This window comes from Dendrobates tinctorius, unplaced genomic scaffold (assembly GCF_039654945.1).
Source record: "Dendrobates tinctorius isolate UK_male_01 unplaced genomic scaffold, ASM3965494v1 ptg000070l, whole genome shotgun sequence".
Lineage (NCBI taxonomy): Eukaryota > Metazoa > Chordata > Amphibia > Anura > Dendrobatidae > Dendrobates > Dendrobates tinctorius.
The window spans coordinates 96,780,630-96,801,381 of NW_027361738.1; the positions used below are offsets into that span (position 1 = coordinate 96,780,630).

Below are 20,752 nucleotides of genomic sequence, written 5' to 3' on the forward strand. Positions count from 1 at the left end.
GTCCGGGCTGAGGGGTTGTTACAATGTATCAGTGCAGGTAAAATGTATCAGTCAGGGGTCCGGGCTGGTAGGTTGTTACAATGTGTCAGTGCAGGCAACATGTATCAGTCTGGGGTCCGGGTGAGGTGTTGTTACAATGTATCAGTGCAGGTAACATGTATCAGCCTTGGGTCCGGGCTGAGGGGTTGTTACAATGTATCAGTGCAGGTAACATGTATCAGTCTGGGGTCCGGGCAGAGGGGTTGTTACAATGTATCAGTGCAGGTAACATGTATCAGTCTGGGGTCCGGGCTGAGGGGTTGTTACAATGTATCAGCGCAGGTAACATGTATCAGTCTGGGGTCCGGACTGAGGGGTTGTTACAATGTATCAGTGCAGGTAACATGTATCAGTCTGGGGTCCGGGCTGAGGGGTTGTTACAATGTATCAGTGCAGGTAACGTGTATCAGTCTGGGGTCCGGGTGAGGTGTTGTTACAATGTATCAGTGCAGGTAACATGTATCAGCCTTGGGTCCGGGCTGAGGGGTTGTTACAATGTGTCAGTGCAGGTAACATGTATCAGTCTGGGGTCAGGGCTGAGGGGTTGTTACAATGTTTCAGTGCAGGTAACATGTATCAGTCTGGGGTCCGGGCAGAGGGGTTGTTACAATGTATCAGTGCAGGTAACATGTATCAGTCTGGGGTCTGGGCTGAGGGGTTGTTACAATGTATCAGCGCAGGTAACATGTATCAGTCTGGGGTCTGGGCTGAGGGGTTGTTACAATGTATCAGCGCAGGTAACATGTATCAGTCTGGGGTCCGGGCTGAGGGGTTGTTACAATGTATCAGTGCAGGTAACATGTATCAGTCTGGGGTCCGGGCAGAGGGGTTCTTACAATGTATCAGCGCAGGTAACATGTACCAGTCTGAGGTCCGGGCTGAGGGGTTGTTACAATGTATCAGTGCAGGTAACATGTATCAGTCTGGGGTCCGGGCTGAGGGGTTGTTACAATGTATCAGTGCAGGTAACATGTATCAGTCTGGGGTCTGGGCTGAGGGGTTGTTACAATGTATCAGCGCAGGTAACATGTATCAGTCTGGGGTCCGGGCTGAGGGGTTGTTACAATGTATCAGTGCAGGTAACATGTATCAGTCTGGGGTCCGGGCTGAGGGGTTGTTACAATGTATCAGTGCAGGTAACATGTACCAGTCTGAGGTCCGGGCTGAGGGGTTGTTACAATGTGTCAGTGCAGTTAACATGTATCAGTCTGGGGTGCAGCCTTCTCAGCTCACAGTGTTGCATAGACTCTATACGACTGTAGCAAACACTCACATATGTGAAGTATAAGGTTATGTCTCCTTGTGGGGTATTGACGGCGCTTTGGATGCAGCTCCGCCCAAAGTGCTGCCCCCTGTTGTACGCGTGGTGATTCATTGAACACATGAGGAATCACCGCATCCTATACATAGACTGTGTTATTTATCTTGCGGAGGGAGACCCGACACATGTGTGTATACGCAGGTAATCCGGGGGCGGCCCTGCACGCATAGTGGAGACAGGATTGCATGGAATCCCCTCCACTATGCTGTAACATCTGGACGCTGTGGATGTATTGACCGTGGACACATACCCTAAGATCTATACAGGAGATCAACCTGTAGATGTGAAGTGTGGACAGTCAGGCAGCAGAAATATTAACATTGGAGATTGACTGAAGCAAAGTCTATTGTGACGTTGTAGAGATGAGAATCCCCTAGAAGCCCCCGCACCGTGACCTCTGCTGCATGTAACCCTGGACGTCCCTTCTCCTGATCTGCCGCATGGTCTTCATCCCCTCCTTTATTAAAGGGCTGCACATTTTTGCAAGCTTTGTTCTCTCCTAGGGATTATCTTCACTGGATACAGTTGTGACAAACCCTCAGCTGTGAGCAGTTTTGTTGCAATATATTCCGGCCTATAGGTGACGACAAGCAGAGATGTAAATCTGTTTTTGAAAATTCTTAAAATAAAGTCCTGTACCGCTAAACTTGTCTTTAAGGCCTAAAGATGGTGCAATGTGTGTAGGTTGTGCTATGGGGAGAGGACAGGAGGGTTGTAGGCGGCTGGCACTGATCATAGGTGGCTGGCACTGATCATAGGCATCTGGCACTGATCATAGGTGGCTGTCACTGATCATAGGCGGCTGGCACTGATCATAGGCGGCTGGCACTGATCATAGGTGGCTGTCACTGATCATAGGTGGCTGTCACTGATCATAGGCGGCTGGCACTGATCATAGGCGGCTGGCACTGATCATAGGCGGCTGGCACTGATCATAGGCGGCTGGCACTGATCATAGGCATCATTGGTGTGGAAACTGAATGTGAGCAGTGACTGTCCCCGAGATGCAGAGCTGAGCTTGTCATCCGGCTCTCGGTGATATGATCGTGCGTTATTTGGAGCGTTACGTAGATCCGCTGTTGAACCTCTTGGGTTATCCCAGTGCTCTGCTACATCTCTAACTAAAGACAAGGCGAATTTTATCTGTGCTTGCTGTCAATGAATAGAAACATTCTGGTTTAAAGCCAAACATTTAGAGAATTAGTATTTTCCTCTGCACTTAGGATGATAGAACTAAATGAACACCAATGGTTTTCTAATATACTTTGTGATTCAACATCTCTGCTTGCTGTCATTGAAAGGAAACGTTCTTGGTACAGCTGAAGGTTTGTTCATATTGTATCCTGCTCCTGCTCAGTACACAGATGGTCAATAGCAACTTGGCAGAATCCAGATGATATTTTCCTGGAAGATGAAGATAAATGAGAACTGACTGACTGTCCGGTGTCCCTATGATAACACTGATCGTCCTGAGCACAGACTATGTGCGTTTCTCTCAGTACGAGCCACACACAGATCGCACTGCGCCCATCTGTATGTCATGTTGGATGTTTTCTAACCCTGTTTAATTGTAAGCTTATTACGTGACAGTGAACCCCACACACGTCCATCATCTGACCCTTCAGTATCCATAACCGACAACCCTAGGGTGCTGAGCTGTGTATCGAAGCCTATCAATTGTGATACTTTCTACTGCAGTGGAGCCAGTAGTGTCATTACTGAGGCGGGGAAGGGGGCAGAGGGTGCGGATGTCCCAGGTCCCTTGCCCATATGGTTAAGCCCTGTGGACACACGATCTCCCGTTCTGTAGACCGCAGGTCGCTGAAAACCACCAGAACAGCGGGATAATGCAGGGCCAAGAGCGCCAGCACGCTCACAGGACATCAAAGCGCCAGCGCACACACAGGACATCAGAGCGCCAGCGCACACACAGGACATCAAAGCGCCAGCGCACACACAGGACATCAGAGCGCCAGCGCACACACAGGACATCAAAGCGCCAGCGCATACACAGGACATCAGAACACCTGCGTGCAAACAGGACGTCAGAGCACTAGCGCACACACAGGACATCAAAGCGCCAGCGCATACACAGGACATCAAAGCGCCAGCGCACACACAGGACATCAAAGCGCCAGCGCATACACAGGACATCAAAGCACCTGCGTGCAAACAGGATGTCAAAGCACTAGCGCACACACAGGACATCAAAGCGCCAGCGCACACACAGGACATCAGAGCGCCAGCACACACACAGGACATCAGAGCGCCAGCGCACACACAGGACATCAAAGCGCCAGCGCATACACAGGACATCAGAGCGCCAGCACACACACAGGACATCAAAGCTCCAGCGCACACACAGGACATCAGAGCGCCAGCGCACACACAGGACATCAGAGCGCCAGCGCATACACAGGACATCAGAGCGCCAGCGCACACACAGGATGTCGGAGCACTAGCGCACACACAGGACGTCGGAGCGCCAGCGCGCACACAGGACATCAGAGCGTCAGCGCGCACACAGGACATCAGAGCGCCAGCACATACACAGGACATCAGAGCACCAGCGCACACACAGGACATCAGAGCACCAGCGCACACACAGGACATCAGAGCGCCAGCGCACACAGGACGTCAGAGCGCCAGCGCATACACAGGACGTCAGAGCGCCAGTGCACACACAGGACATCAGAGCGCCAGCGCGCACACAGGAAATCAGACCGCCAGCGCATACACAGGACATCAGAGCACCAGCGCACACACAGGACATCAGAGCGCCAGCGCACACACAGGACATCAGAGCGCCAGCGCACACACAGGGCATCAGAGCGCCAGCGCACACACAGGACATCAGAGCGTCAGCGCACACACAGGACATCAGAGCGCCAGCGCACACACAGGGCATCAGAGCGTCAGCGCACACACAGTACATCAGAGCGCCAGCGCACACACAGTACATCAGAGCGCCAGCGCACACACAGGACATCAGAGCGCCAGCGCACACACAGGACATCAGAGCACCAGCGCACACACAGGGCATCAGAGCGCCAGCGCACACACAGTACATCAGAGCACCAGCGCACACACAGGACATATCAGAGCGCCAGTGCACACACAGGACTTCAGAGCGCCAGCGCACACACAGGACATCAGAGCGCCAGCGCACACACAGGACATCAGAGCGCCAGCGCACACAGGACGTCAGAGTGCCAGCGCACACACAGGACATCAGAGCGCCAGCACACACAGGACATCAGAGCGCCAGCGCACACACAGTACATCAGAGCGCCAGCGCACACACAGTACATCAGAGCGCCAGCACACACAGGACATCAGAGCGCCAGCGCACACACAGTACATCAGAGCGCCAGCGCACACACAGTACATCAGAGCACCAGCGCACACACAGGACATATCAGAGCGCCAGTGCACACACAGGACTTCAGAGCGCCAGCGCACACACAGGACATCAGAGCGCCAGCGCACACACAGGACATCAGAGCGCCAGCGCACACAGGACGTCAGAGTGCCAGCGCACACACAGGACATCAGAGTACCAGCGTGAACACATAATGTCAGAGGAAGGGAGTCTGCCATGAACTCAGTCCATATAATCACATCAGTTGAGCCACATAATCACAGTGGGTGGATGCACGTCAGAGCACCAGTGTGCACACAGGACTTCAGAGCACCAACGAGCACACAGAATGTCAGAGTGCAAGCACACACACAGGACGTCAGAGTACCAGCGCGCACACATGATGTCAGAGCACCAGGGCAAACACAAGACATCAGAGCGCCAGCGCACACACAGGACCTCAAAGCGCCAGTGCGCACAGAGGATGTCAGAGCGCCAGCGCACACACAGGATGTCAGAGTGCCAGTGCACACACAGGACGTCAGAGCACCAGCGCACACACAGGACATCAGAGTACCAGCGCACACAGGACGTCATAGCACCAACGCACACACAGGACATCAGAGCGACAGCGCACACACAGGAAGTCAAAGCGCCAGAGCACACACAGGACGTCAGAGCGACAGCACACACTCAGGACGTCAGAGCGCTAGCACACACAGGACGTCAGAGCACCAGCACACACTGGGCGTCCTCGCCAGTGCACACTTTGTGTCAGAGCGAAAGCACACACAGGGCCAGTCAAGTGTGGTCCTGCTCTGTCCTGTCTGGTCCAGTCCGGTCCTGTTCTGATCTGTCACACTGTCCCGTCCAGTCCATTCCAGTCCAGTCTTGATCTGTTTGGTTCAGTCCAGTTCTATTCTGTCACGTCTGTTCCAGTCGGTCCTGTTTTGGTCTGTCCTTGTCCGGTCCAGTCAGTCCTGTTCTGATCTGTCCTGTCTGGTCCAGTTCAGTCCTGTCCTGATCTGTCCTGTCTGGTCCAGTTCAGTCCAGTCCTGATCTGACCTGTCTAGTCTAGTCCTGTTCTGATTTGTCCTCTCTGGTCCAGTCCGGTCCTGTTCTGATCTGTCCTGTCTGGTCCTGATCTGTCCTCTCAGGTCCAGTCCGGTCCTGCTGTGATCTGTCCTGTCTGGTCCAGTCGTGTCTGGTCCTGATCTGTCCTGGCTGGTCCAGTCCGGTCCTGCTCTGATCTGTCCTGTCTGGTCCAGTCGTGTCTGGTCCTGATCTGTCCTGTCTGATCCTGTTGGTGTTTTGTCAATTACTCTCCTTATATTATGGGATGGGAAACACAATGTGACTCCAGGACCCTGGATGAATCGTGTCTCATGTTCCCTATTCTGCACCCTCCTGGCTTCTACCTATGGGCATCTTGGCAGCAATGGTGGCCAGGTAACAGTGGTGGCATTGTATAATCTGTGTAATGGGGTCAGCTAGTGTTTCCTATAACACAATTATTGTAATGTGAGTCTGATTATATGACAAAACCCAGAGACAAGCTCATCATTGTACCCAGAGAAATGCCCCTTCTCACCAAGCCAGGCTGCTATATCACCAAGGGCAACTACCGGGCATCATTATACAGGTTCCTACAAAACACGCGGTTACTTGAACTTCATTCTTCAGAACATTCAGAATCTTTATGAATCCTCCTCTTATCTACAGCTACATCATGTCTTCTACTCCAGTCACAGGCAGAGCTGCAATCATAGTTCTGCCACCGGTCTTCTCTATCTGAGGCTGGAAATTCTATCATTTGTTAATTAGGAACAGGACAAAGTACAAGAAATAATGTCACACCTAGAGATGAGCGACTTTGCCTTTTTTTGGGTCGAGTTGGGTTTCATGAAACCCAACTTTCGCAAAAGTCGGGTCGAACACAATCGGCCGATTATCGTGAAAAGTCGAAGGCTGACTGAAACACGAAACCCAATGCAAGTCAATGGGGAAGAAAAGTCGGCAGTGAGTGGAGGACAGGAAACACACCTACAGTGCCCATTTTAATGCCAAAAACATAAATTCTTATTACTTAAGCTTGTCAACCTTAATTTACTTTATAATTATAGTTAGGCACTGAAAACTGCGGGTTATTTGGCTAAAGTTGTGGGGGGGTAGGGCTGGCTCCAGGTTTTCGTGTGCCCTGGGCCAAAGAGTGTCAATGGGCTCCTTTAACACATGCCACAATTCATGATCCTCTGATAGGGCAGAGAAATAGCGGTATAGTACAATGAAAAATACCTCACTTCTTACATCACATAGCTCCAAAAACGGACAGTATATTACTCTATACAGTATTATGGCCACCACATAGTGCGCTATACAGAGTAATGAGGCTCATATATTTCTCCATACAGAATCATTGGTCCCATTATATAATGTTTGTAACAGTATATGATGAGCTCCACATAATGCTACAGTATATGTTGGTCCCCATGGATGAAGCTCCACTGTCTTATGGGCCCAAATAATGCTCCATATATAATGAGCCCCATTTCTAATGCTCTAGTGTATAATGGGCCCTGTAAATGCTGCTCCAGTGTCTGATGTCCACCTTTGGAATGTTCCAGTGTATTGTGGGCCCCATATATCATTCTCCAGAGTATAGTGCTCCCCAAAAATTGCTGTCCCAACATTGAAAACAATTAAATAAGTCTCCTCGCTAGGGAATCCCTGTACTAGTCTGGACTCCTCCTCGTCCCCATCGTCCATCTCTCTGCACTTGGACTGTTTAGGCAGAGGGCATACAGACGTGATGTCATCGCGCTCTATGACCAGACTATCACTGTCAGGAAACGTGGAAGACGTCATGGCGGTGGAGCAAGGAGAGGTAAGTATTTCAACTTTGCAAGTACCGTGATCCTGAGCAAGCATGTGGGGCCCACTCGGCGACGGCACTGGCACAGGGCCCTTCATAGTCCCACCGGCAGAGAGACTTTTGCGTACTATGAGGGGCCCTGTGCCAGTGCTGTCGCCCATGAGTATGCCGCCCCCACCTGCTCAAGGAACCTCCACTTTCATCTGCACCTTCCTCATTGTCACCGTGTAAGGTGGTATAGTATGCGGGAAGGGTAACCTGAGTTTCATCAGGGTCAGATTCTGGCAGTGTGGTGTGCGAGGGGAATGTAGTGGTCTGGGTCAATGTACCAGCAGAATCATCTCGCAGTGGCTGGGCCTCAGTGCACTTGTGGCACCCCCAGGAGTACGGTCGCCACAGTGGCATTACCTTCCTCCTAGGGAGTGTGATGTCATGCTTGGGAGCAACGAAGGATCTCTCTAGCAGTTAAACCAACACACAAAACACATTTCCCACTCCAGGCCAGCAGGGAGAGCTCTGAACCTGACTGCTGAGGAGCTGCTCTCTGTGGTCGGGAGGAGGGAAGTTAGGGCAGTCTGTGAAGGGAAGGGGAAGTGTGTGGACATGAGAAGGGGAGCTGGAGGATGAGCAGAGTTAAGGCTCACTCCTAGCTGGAGCGCATGGTCCGGATTCCGGCCTCCGAGTTTGTAGGGACACTGACGGTCCTGCAGCAGAAAGCAGAGGAAGTAGCAGCTGTAAATGCTATGTTCCCAACTAAGGCTTGGAGGCCCCAGCAGCGACTTGTGTGAGCCAGAAGGAAAAGGCTACGGCTGCCTGCCATACGAGAAAGTTCCAAAAGAGAGTCAACAGGGGGAACTTCAGTGAACTCAGTACTGCGAGTACCTCACATAAGCGCTAGAACGGAGGCCACACTACCTATCTGCAGAGAGAGAATTCCTAATTTGCTTCCAGGCTGACCAACTCCTTTTCCATCTGTACTCTCCGTCCTGGACGGCACTTACCATATACAGGTAAAGGAACTGCACGACTGTGTCTGTCATCTTTCTCCTGTGCCTGGCACACGGCTCTGCTACATCCTGCACTGCACACCATCTACCAACTCTTTCATCTGCCCTGCGACTACGGCCCTACCTGTGCAGGGCTTCTACATCTTAGCTGCACCACATCTGTCCCAGAGATGCGACACTGCAGCACTGGTCAATCTGATCAGAAACCACAGGTGGCGTCACGTACCATTCACCTATAAACATTATTCACCCCTTTGCATGGATGCCCAGGGCCACGGACCGGGTCACCACCACCGTGATACATCCCTCTGAGACACCGGCCCAGTACCGATTAACCCCACTGCCCTGGCTGGCCACCCACACTCCATGTCAGATTCATCTTGGACTGGGGAATTCACGATTTGACTTGATAACACAGGCATGGTATGTGAGAAAGAGCTACATGGACTAATGTGAAGTGTGGCCTGCTGCATCATTCACTTTTGGTGGGGGTGAAGGACACAAGGAAAGGGGTTCTTCCTGACCAGGAGCCAGCACTTGACGACTCAGTGCTTGCATTTTTTGAAACTTCAGAAGAGGAGGGCATATTAGCTGGAGTCTGTTTTGGCAATGTAAGCCAAAACCAGTTCCTGATGCTCCAGCTTTAAAAGTGGTTAACCTACTCCCAGAAAAGGTAGCCTTCCAGGCGTTCTGGAGCCAGACCATGGCACAGGCTCAACACCTCCTGCCTTAGCTGCTATTGTGCTTTTGCCACTACCAGTAGATGCACCACCACCATCAGTACCAGCTGGCCCCCCCACGCCCACGTCCGCGGCCTCTTCCACCATACTTCAAAATTTTGGAGAAAATGTACCCAAAATAACATCAGATATATGGTACTGTATCAGAAGCGTACAGCTCTATACAGTCAAAGGATAATTGTCAATCTCACTACATATTTCATGAGTCACACAGAGACGCTCACAGGCTCAGTATGGATTACACAAGAATATAAAAAGCAGAAAAAGGGTACAGTATCATCAGGTAGCAGGTATATATAGTATAGTTTAAACATTCTAAATCTCCATATATATTTCAGGAGGCACACAGACACTCTCAGGCTCAGTATGGATTACAACACAATATAAAAAGCCGTAAAACGGTAATGGATCTGAAGCGTACAGCTGTATACAGTGTAGGGGTCATTGTCAATCTCAGTATTTATTTCCACAGTCAGAAACAGACTCTCACTTGGTCAGTTTAGATTAGACCAGAATATAAAAAGCAGTAAATGGGTAATGTATCACAAGCGTAGAGCTGTATACAGTGTTGGGGTAATTTTTAAATCTACATATAAATTGCAGGAGTAACCCACAGATTGTCACACGCTCAGGATGGATCACACCACAATATAACAAGAAGATCCGCAAGAAATAATCACACATGTGGGACAATGTTCCAGGTGTCAATGATACACTTAGAGTGGTGGGCGGAGGAGGACTTCCTGGCAGAAAGGGTACAGTATCACCAGATACCAGGTATATAGCATAGGTTAAACATTAAAAATGTATGGCTATATATCAGGAGTAGTGTTGAGCCACCACGCTAGTGTTCAAGTTCGGCTCGGTTCGGCGAACAGGAGGCAAGTTCGTCGAATGTTCGTCGAACGTTCAAGGAACCCCATTGAAAACAATGGCAGACAAACACATACAAACACATAGAAAGCAATTACAAAACACCTTAAAAGGTGTCCCAAAGCAGACAAAATGCTCAGAAGACACAAATAACATATGGAAAAGGGCAACTACATATAGAAAAGAGGTGGAGGAGTAAAAGGAGGAGGAGACACAGATATAGGCATGTCATGCCCTTATAAAGTCAAGAAAGGCTGGAATAAAAATCTAAAATTCTAAAATCGAAGACGATCATATACCGTCGGACTTCCCACCATAAATTATGCCATCTGCCGATCGGGCGGCTTTATTCCCACGACCCTCCAAACAGCGTCCATGAAGGCAAAGTGTTTGGTTTCCGGGGGCAGTATGGTTGCAAAGCTGAACCGTAAAGGAATGTCCAGAAGGGCAGCACCAGGAGTGGAGCCTGCGGCTTAATTGGACTCCACTCGGGCATCCTCAACCATGTCAGCCACTGAAAGGATGGACAGATTGCAAGCTTTGTCGATTCTGTGGGTGGTGGTGCATGGGCGTTTTTAGTTGTGCTAGCGATTTGTCAGCTTAATTCCGTTAACGAACGAGACTCCGGCATGCCCCCCCGCAGTCCGCGTCCAGCTTACTAGAGGGACACGCGAGGCTTTGGCACGCGAGATCGATCAATAACAGGTCTGTCATGCCCTTACGTGTCCGGGGCTGCATGCGCGCTACACTGAAAGGACCAGCGTGTGTCGCTTACAGGTGCAGATAACCCGCTGAACCCCGTTAGTGATGGGGATCTGGGATTCCAATTCTTCCCCGCGAACGAGGATTTCCCAGTAAGTGCAGGTCAACCGGATTTCCGGAATTAGGCCTAACTGGCATTCCAGAAAAAATGTGAAAAAATTAAGTGTCCAAACCACAGGTGCTGTAGCTTGCTTAACAGCTGGGCTCCTATGCTGAGTAGCACGCAGTTATTACATAAACAGGCGGCATAGATTGGTTCATGGGTGGGCAACTCTGCTGAGTAGCAGACTGTGCTTATATAAACAAGCGGCATAGCTAGGTTCACGGGTGGGCTCCTGCTGAGCAGTAGAAACAGGTACTAGGCCCAAAGTATTCACTGGGCTAAATGGAGTTAAAAAATGGTTCTTACATAAACAGGCGGCATAGCTTGGTTCACGGGTGGGCTCCTCTGCTGAGTAGCAGACACAGTTACCAGGCCCAAAGTATTAACTGGGCTAAATGCAGTGAAAAACTGGTTCTTTCATAAACAGGCGGCACAGCTTGGTTCACAGGTGGGCTCCTCTGTTGAGCAGCAGACACAGTTACTAGGCCCAAAGTATTAACTGGGCTAAATGCAGTCAAAAACTGGTTCTTTCATAAACAGGCGGCATAGCTAGGTTCACGGGTGGGCTCCTCTGCTGAGTAGCAGACAGTGCTACAAGGCCCAAAAAGATTTTCTGGACAAGATGCGGTAAAAAATTATTAGAAACACACACGGTGTAGCTCCTTGACAGGTGTACTACACCGCTGGCTACCAGACACCGCTACTATGCCATGAAATTGTCTATTAACATTGAAAACCATTATTAATGTGAAAATAGTTACGCTTTTGGTGAACGAACCGTTCTCGAACGGAACCTCGAACAGCCGAATTTTAAGCAAAGTGTTCGAGTTCGACGAACGGCTCGAACACCGCCCAAAACAGCTCGAATTTGAACTTGGCGAACAGGTCGACTCGAACACCGCTCATCTCTAATCAGGAGGCAGACTCAGACGGTCTCAGGCCCAGTATGGATTCAACAAGATTGTAGAAAGTTGAGAAAGGGTACAGTATCACCGGATAACAGGTATATATAGCATAGTTTACACATTAAAAATCTCCGTGTATATTTCCGGAGTCCGACAAAGACACTCACAGCCTCAGTATGGATTAGACAAGAATCTAAAAAGTAGAAAAAGGGTAATGTGTTCGAAGCATACACCAGTATAAACTGTTGGGGTATTTTTCAATCTTCATATATATTTCAGTCTCATTAAGACAGTCGAGACTCTCCGCAAGAGGAAACGAGATGGATACAAGTACAGACGGAAAGTCGAGTGATTGCAGAAATTTTGGAATTACTAATCACGGTAAAAACTCCCCGGAGAATTCTCAGAGGCGATGCTGACCCTCAATTACTTTGTCTGTGGAGACAGTGAAAACAGTTCTTGTGAAGAAAGGTTTGATGTATCGCAGTACCGTGGATCCCATCATCGTTACTCATCTCCATCAAATTGTGATCACAGGGAGAGATGTAGACATGGTCCTCACTGCCTATCATGATCTGTCAGGTAACTTTGGAGAGCAAAAGACAGAAGCCACAGGCCGTAGGCGATTCTATTGGATTGGCACGAGAGGACACATTTAAAAATGTGGGCAGGAATGTCACACGTCTGTGAATAGGAAAACGGTGAAAGCTGATGATAAACCACCACTGCATCTCATGTGAGTCGACGTCCATAATAAATGGAAGCCATTGATCATCTGATGATAGAGCCCAGCAGGACAGGGCATAGCTACATCTTAACCATCATCTATCAGTTCACCAAATTTGAATTTGCAGTCCCAGTGAAGGATTTAACAGCCCAGACTACACAGCGGCGGAGCAGGGAGAGGTAAGTCTTGCAAGTGCTGGGGCCCGAAGCAAGCAGGGGGGGCCCACTCATGGGCGGCGGTACTGACACAGCGCCCCTCATAGTATGGCGGTGTGTCTGACGGCGGGTGTGCACCCCCACCGTCAGAGACACTTGATTGTACTATGAGGGACCCTGTGCCAGTGCCGTTGCCCAAGAGTGGGCCCACCCACCTGTCCAGGGCAACGGCACTCGCACTGGTGCATGCGCCAGGTGGTGACCCCGGCCCTGGGGGGGAGGCAGCCCAGTTAGGGAGGTTGAAAAAATGGCATATGTTGATGTTGGACATTCAGCAGCTGCAAATGGAGGAATTGGAGAAGTCCGAGGAATAGGAGGACAAAAGTGAGCCACTTTTCCTGCAACCTATGTGTCAGCAGGGGAAGGTGGGACAAAATCCTTGGAAACCCATGCATGGTTCATTTTAATGAAGGTTAGATCATCAACATTTTGGGTCGACAGACGGGTCCTTTTTTCTGTCAGGATTGATCCAGCTGCACTGAAGACTCTTTCGGATAGCACACTTGCAGCTGGGCAAGCGAGCTCCTGTAAGGCATATTGGGCCAATTCAGGCCAGGTGTCCAGTTTAGAGGCCCAATAGTCAAAGGGGAATGACCTGTGAGAGAGAACATCGATATGGGAGGAGAAGTAGTTTGTAACCATAGATGGCAACTGCTGTCTCCTGTCACTTTCAATCGATGCAGTATTACCAGTTGTGTGAGCGGTACTTGAGAAATCAGTCCACAACATGGTCATGAAACCCCTGTGTCCAACGCTACTTTGGCTGTGTGCACTACGAACACCTCCTCCATGTTGCCCCCTACGGCTCGTGGGAGAACCATCACCGCCGCTGTGTGCTGGGAATGCCTCAAACAAACGGTTTACCAGAGTTGCTTGTTTGTTAGCCAGTATTAGCTCTAGGTTCTCCTGTGGCATGATGTTTTGGAATTTGCCTTTATAGCGTGGATCCAGGATGCTGGCCAACCAGTAGTCGTCATCGTTCATCATTTGGCAATACAGGGGTCCCTTTTTAGGATCTGCAAGGCATAATCACACATGTGGGCCAATGTTCCAGGTGTCAATGATGCACTGCGAGTGCTGGGTGGAGGAGCACTTTCTGGCAAATCAACATCCCTCCAGTCACGCACAAACCCTGTACCTGACCTTGCCACACCAACATTTTCTCTTGCCACCTGAGAAGCATCCTCCTCCTCTAAATAATCATCCCCATCCTCCTCCTCCTCCTCTTCCTCTTCTTCCTCCACCTCGTCCAGGAGAGTTCCCTGAGCAGACAATGGCTGACTGTCGTCAAGGCTTCCCTCCTCCTCTTCCTCCTCGGCTGCAGACGCCTGCTCCTTAATGTGCGTCAAAGTTTGCATGAGCAGACGCATAAGTGGGATGCTCATGCTTATGATGGCATCGTCTGCACTTACCAGCCGTGTGCATTCCTCAAAACACTGAAGGACTTTACAGAGGTCTTTCAGCTTCGACCACTGCACACCACACAACTCCATGTCTGCCCTCAACTGCCTGCCCCTGTATCCTCCCACAAATGCATTACAGCCTGCCTCTGTTCGCACAGCCTCTGAGCCATGTGCAGGGTGGAGTTCCACCTTGTTGCAACGTCGATAATTAGGCGGTGCTTGGGAAGGTGGAGCAATCACTGCAGCTTCTGCATACGACTGGAGTGTACGGGCGACTGGCGGATGTGCGAGCACAGTCTTCGCACCTTATAAAGCAGGGCTGTTAATTCCGGATAATTATTGAGGAAGCACTGCACCACCAGGTTCAAGGTGTGAGCCAGGCAAGGTATGTGTCTGAGTTTTGAAAGGGCTATGGCTGCCACAAAATTCTGGCCATTATCACTAACTACCTTGCCTGCCTCAAGATGTAGACTGCCCAGCCATGACTCAGTTTGTCACTGCAAGTAGTCGGCCAGTACCTCCGCGGTGTGTCTGTTGTCACCCAAACACATCATCTTCAACACAGCCTGCTGACGCTTACCACTAGCTGTTCGATAGTGGGACACCTCGTGTGCAATACTGGCAGCTGCGGATGGAGTGCTCGTGCGACTGCGCTCTGTGGACGAGCTTTCGCTTATGGAGGAGGAGGAGGGTCGAACGCCTACAGCCAACTTTTAACTATACCGTGGGCCAGACAGCACTGTCCTACCACCGCTGTCCCCTGTGGAGCCTGCATCCACCACATTAACCCAGTGCGCAGTGATGGACACGTAACGGCCCTGGCCATGCCTACTGGACTATGCATCTGTTGTGAGGTGCACCTTTCCACTCACTGATTGCTTGAGTGCATGGACAATGCGGTCTTTCACATGCAGGTGGAGGGCTGGGATGGCTTTTCGAGAAAAGAAGTGTCGACTGAGTAGGTCATAGTGTGGTACTGCGTAGGCCATGAGCTCGCGGAAAGCTTCGCTTTCAACCAACCAGTAGGGCATCATCTCTAACGAGATTAGTTTGGCAATGTGGGCGTTCAAACACAGTGTACGCGGATGAGAGGATGAGTACTTTCTTGTCCTACTCAGAGTCTCTGGTAGGGTGAGCTGGACTTGAGAGCTGCATATGGTGGAACTAGCGGTGGACATGGCGAACTGAGAGAGGGTTGGTGATGGTGGTCTTGCTGATGGCCTAGATTCAGTCTTTCGTAGCAATAACATTGTGATTCCCTGACTGCTTTGGCCTTGCGACGACACCTCGACATTTGCTGCTGGTGGTGTGCTAACTGGTGGGCTTACAGTGGGGGAAGCGATGTAGCGTTGCTGACTACCCTCATTCGGAGCAGGTGCACATGTGGTGCGTGAGGCTTGATAGTCCGTCCACACTTGCAAGTGCATGGTGGTTAAATGTCTAAGCATGCAACTGGTATTCAAATTTCTCCGATTTTTCCCTCGGCTAAAGGTCTTTGCGCACTTCTTACAGATAACCTTTGCCTGATCATTAGGATTTTGTTCAAAAAAGTGCCACACTGCACTCTTCCTACTATGGCAGACATTTTGAGGCCTTGCACGCTGTGCTAATTTGACCGTCTGGCCAAGCTGTCCTGCAACTCTTTTGGTTTTTGTAACCCGTTTTTGGACTGCTACGAGCCTGCCAGATAACAGCTGTTGCGATATCGATGCCTGCTGCGGATCCTCCTCTTCTGAGCTATTGGAAACAGCACCCTCTTCCCCCAATGGATGCCAATCTGGGTCAACAACTGGGTCATCCATCACCTCCTCTTCAATTTCATATGCACCTTCCTCTGTGTCACCGTGTAAGGTGGTATAGTATGCGGGAAGGGGCACCTGAGTCTCATCAGGGTCAGAATCTGGCTCTGTACACTGCGAGGACAATGTAGTGCTCTGAGTGAATGTACCAGCAGAAAAATCTAGCAGTGGCTGTGCATCAGTGCACTCCATGTCAGATTCATCTTGGACTGGGGAATTCACGATTTGACATGATAACCCAGGCATGGTATTTGAAAAGAGCTCCATGGAGTAATCTGTAGTGTGGCCTGCCGCATCCTTCACTTTTGGTAGGGGTGAAGGACCCAAGGAAAGGTGTTGTTCCTGACCAGGAGCCTCCACTGACGACTCAGTGCTTTTATTTTTTGAAACTTCAGAAGAGGAGGCGATAGAGCTGGAGGCTGTGTCAGCAATGTAAGACAAAACTTGTTCCTGAAGCTCTGGCTTTAAAAGTGGTTTACCTACTCCCAGAAAAGGGAGCCTTCGAGGCCTTGTGGAGCCAGATGATGACGCAGGCACAACACCTCCTGCCTTAGGTGCTATTGTGCTTTTGCCACTACCAGCAGATGCACCACCACCATCAGTACCAGCTGGCAACCCCCGCCCACTTCCACAGCCTCTTCCACCATACTTCCTCATTTTTGGAAAAATGTACCCAAAATACCACCAGCTATATGGTACTGTAAAACAAGGTACAAGGTGTATATAGTATTGGGGAGAATTTGAAGCTCCCTAGAGATTTTAGGAGGCTGACAATGATGCTCTCAGTCCAAGTATGGCAGCAGGCAGCCTAATAAGCAGGACTGCTGCACACAAAAGGGTGGAAAAATGAACGCTTGGTAACTGTGCAGAAAAGAGGAAGAAAAGCATTTTTGCTTTTAAAAAAGCAGTTTGCACAGCAGTGTGTGAACAGCAATGCAGCTATCAGGGAGCCTTATAAGGCCGCCTAATAACCAACAGAGCTGATGCACAAAAATATATCCTCCCCGTCACTGCACACAAAGTGTTGTGTTGTACAGTGAAAATCGCTACCAGCAGAAGCAGATTTTTTGGATCTTCTTCCCTGCCTAACGCTCTCCCTACAGAATCAGCAGCTGCAACCTCTCCCTAATGCTAAGATCAGCAGAAGTAAGATGTCGGTCGGCGTTCACGGCCTTTTATAGCCCCTGTGACGCCACACAAAGCCAGCCAATCACTTGCATGCCCTTCTCAAAGATGGTGGTGACCGATGCCCATGTCATCGCGCTGCCCACAGTGTGCGTCCTCCATCATTGGCTGAAAAACGGCGCTGGAAGCATCATTTGAAACGCGACTTTGGCGCTCTGGTCGCCGACCTCATGGCCGACCTCACGCTATGGTCGGGTTTCGTTTCATGAAACCCGACTTCAGCGAAAGTCTGCGACTTATGAATTTGACCGACCCGTTTCGCTCAACTCTAGTCACACCAGATCAGAAACATGTAGGTAAAGGAAATGTCGATTGAGCAAGATTCAGCTCCACAGAAAAATGTAATTAGCTCAGGTGATTTCCTTATAAGTGCAGCAAATACCTAGCCTGAGGCCATCGCCAGCATTTCATACATCTGTACTGTACCGCCAAATAGTCCTGAATGGAAGACATTGTGTCCAATCCATGACAGGGAAGGCGTCCAGGATGGAAATATCATTATACAATAATGTTATCAACCATCAGCATGAAATAGATATACTGTTCTATATCATCTACTATACTAAAATACTGCCACTATGTATAAAAAAACCCTATAATACTGCCCCTATGTGTAACTAAACTATAATACTGCCCCCAATGAACAAGAATATAACTACTATAATACTGCCCCCTATGTACAAGAATATAACTACTATAATACTTCTCCCTATGTACAAGAATATAACGAGTATAATACTGCCCACTATGTACAAGAATATAACTACTATAACACTGCCCCTATGTACAAGAATATAACTACTATAATACTGCCCACTATGTACAATAATATAACTACTATAATACTGCCCCCTATGTACAAGAATATAACTACTATAATACTGCTCCCTATGTACAAGAATATAACGAGTATAATACTGCCCACTATGTACAAGAATATAACTACTATAACACTGCCCCTATGTACAAGAATATAACTACTATAATACTGCCCCATGTAAAAGAATATAACTACTATAATACTGCTCCTATATACAAGAATGTAAATACTATAATACTGCACCATGTACAAGAATATAACTACTATAATACTGCTCCTATATACAAGAATATAACTACTATAATACTGCCCCTATGTACAAGAATATAACTACTATAATACTGCCCCTATATACAAGAATATAACTACTATAATTCTGCCCCTATATACAAGAATATAACTACTATAATACTGCTCTTATGTACAAGAATATAACTACGATAATACTGCCCCTATGGACAAGAATATAACTACTATAATACTGCCCCTATGGACAAGAATATAACTACTATAATACTGCCCCTATGGACAAGAATATAACTACTATAATACTGCCCCTATGTATAAGAATATAACTACTATATCACTGCCCCTATGTACAAGAATATAACTACTATAATACTGCCCCTATGTACAAGAATATAGCTACTATAATACTGCCCCTATGTACAAGAATATAACTACTATAATACTGCCCCTATGTACAAGAATATAAGTACTATAATGCTGCCCCCTATGTACAAGAATGTAACTACTATAATACTGCCCCCCTATGTACAAGAATATAACTACTATAATACTGCCCCCTATGTACAAGAATATAACTACTATAATACTGCCCCCTATGTACAAGAATATAACTACTATAATACTGCCCCCTATGTACAAGAATATAAGTACTATAATGCTGCCCCCTATGTACAAGAATGTAACTACTATAATACTGCCCCTATGGACAAGAATATAACTACTATAATACTGCCCCCTATGTACAAGAATATAACTACTATAATACTGCCCCCTATGTACAAGAATATAACTACTATAATACTGCCCCTATGTACAAGAATATAACTACTATAATACTGCCCCCTATGTACAAGAATATAACTACTATAATACTGCCCCTATGTACAAGAATATAACTACTATAATACTGCCCCTATGTACAAGAATATAACTACTATAATACTGCCCCCTATGTACAAGAATATAACTACTATAATACTGCCCCCTATGTACAAGAATATAACTACTATAATACTGCCCCTATGTACAAGAATATAACCACTATAATACTGCCCCCTATGTACAAGAATATAACTACTATAATAATGCCCCTATGTACAAGAATATAACTACTATAATACTGCCCCCTATGTACAAGAATATAACTACTATAATACTGCCCCCTATGTACAAGAATATAACTACTATAATACTGCCCCCTATGTACAAGAATATAACTACTATAATGCTTCCTGCAGTGTACATCTATGAGGATCCTCACCGGTCCGGCCAGTGCGGTGCTTGTGTGCACATACACTCTATGCTCTGCACTATGATCATGTTGGCCCTAATGTGTAAGGTGACTTTCTCCTTGGAGGAATGAAAAGCCCCTTTAATTCTCTAGACAGCAGGTGCAGGTACGGTGGAGGCTGCGGTCAGTAATCGTACCCTCCCTTGGCTCACGTTGCTCTTAATTTAGCGCAGGGATCGTTTTCCAGTCTATATTAGTATCGGTCAGCGGCCTCTTCTCTCCTTGAGTTCAGGGATCAGCTTTAGGGTCGGTTTCTCACCATCTCAGCCACAGGGCGGTTGGATTAGAGATTCGCCTTGTACAGTGCACTGTGACCCCATGAAAATATTAGGGAATTGCCAGTTATGCGATTCTCCAGTACAGTAGTGAAGGTTTGCGCTAATTAATCAGTTGTAATAAATAGTAACTGTGAATCTGACATTCTGTATCTCATTATCAGCCTCCAGGACACTAGAGGGCGCTGCTTCCCTGATTGTGCTGCCACAGGGCGGAGGAAGACCTGCTTCACCTGCCTGATCTCCTGGAAGGACTGCCGATCTTAACTCCTTCATGACAAGACACATTTTTATTTTTTTGCCAATTTTTCCCATTTTGGCTGTTACCGAAACGGTTAATAAAATTTAATATTTTCATTGTCTGGAAATTTATAGACAAAACAACACCAAATATGATGAAATTCTAAAATGTTTTAATTTCTTTATTTTCTGACTGGGTAAGGGGGCAGTGTTCCTCTGGTTAACTGATTGGATGCTGTGAAAGTGTGGAAGGGGCCTCACAGTGTGCGGAGTGCGGCCTCACTGTGTGCGGAGTGCGGCCTGTGTGCGGAGGGCGGCCTCACTGTGAGCGGAGTGCGGCCTGTTTGCGGACGGCCTGTGTGCGGAGGGCGGCCTCGATAAGTGCGGTTGGTGGCCTCACTGTGTGCGGAGTGCGGCCTCACTGTGTGTGTAGTGCGGCTTGTGTGCGGAGGGCAGCCTCACTGTGTGCGGAGGGCGGCCTCACTGTGTGCGGAGGGCGGCCTCGATAAGTGCGGTTGGTGGCCTCACTGTGTGCGGAGTGCGGCCTCACTGTGTGTGTAGTGCG

General features: G+C 48.6%; 1 long non-coding RNA gene across 1 annotated transcript in view; it reads left to right on the plus strand.

Moving 5' to 3' along the window:
- Positions 1 to 20,309, plus strand: part of LOC141095835 (uncharacterized) — a 39,389-nt gene extending 19,080 nt beyond the window's left edge. The window contains exon 2 of the long non-coding RNA XR_012233481.1: positions 20,112 to 20,309. This is a non-coding gene — a long non-coding RNA (uncharacterized lncRNA). The remainder of the gene's footprint in view (positions 1 to 20,111) is intronic.
- The last annotated feature ends 443 nt before the right edge of the window (positions 20,310 to 20,752 follow it).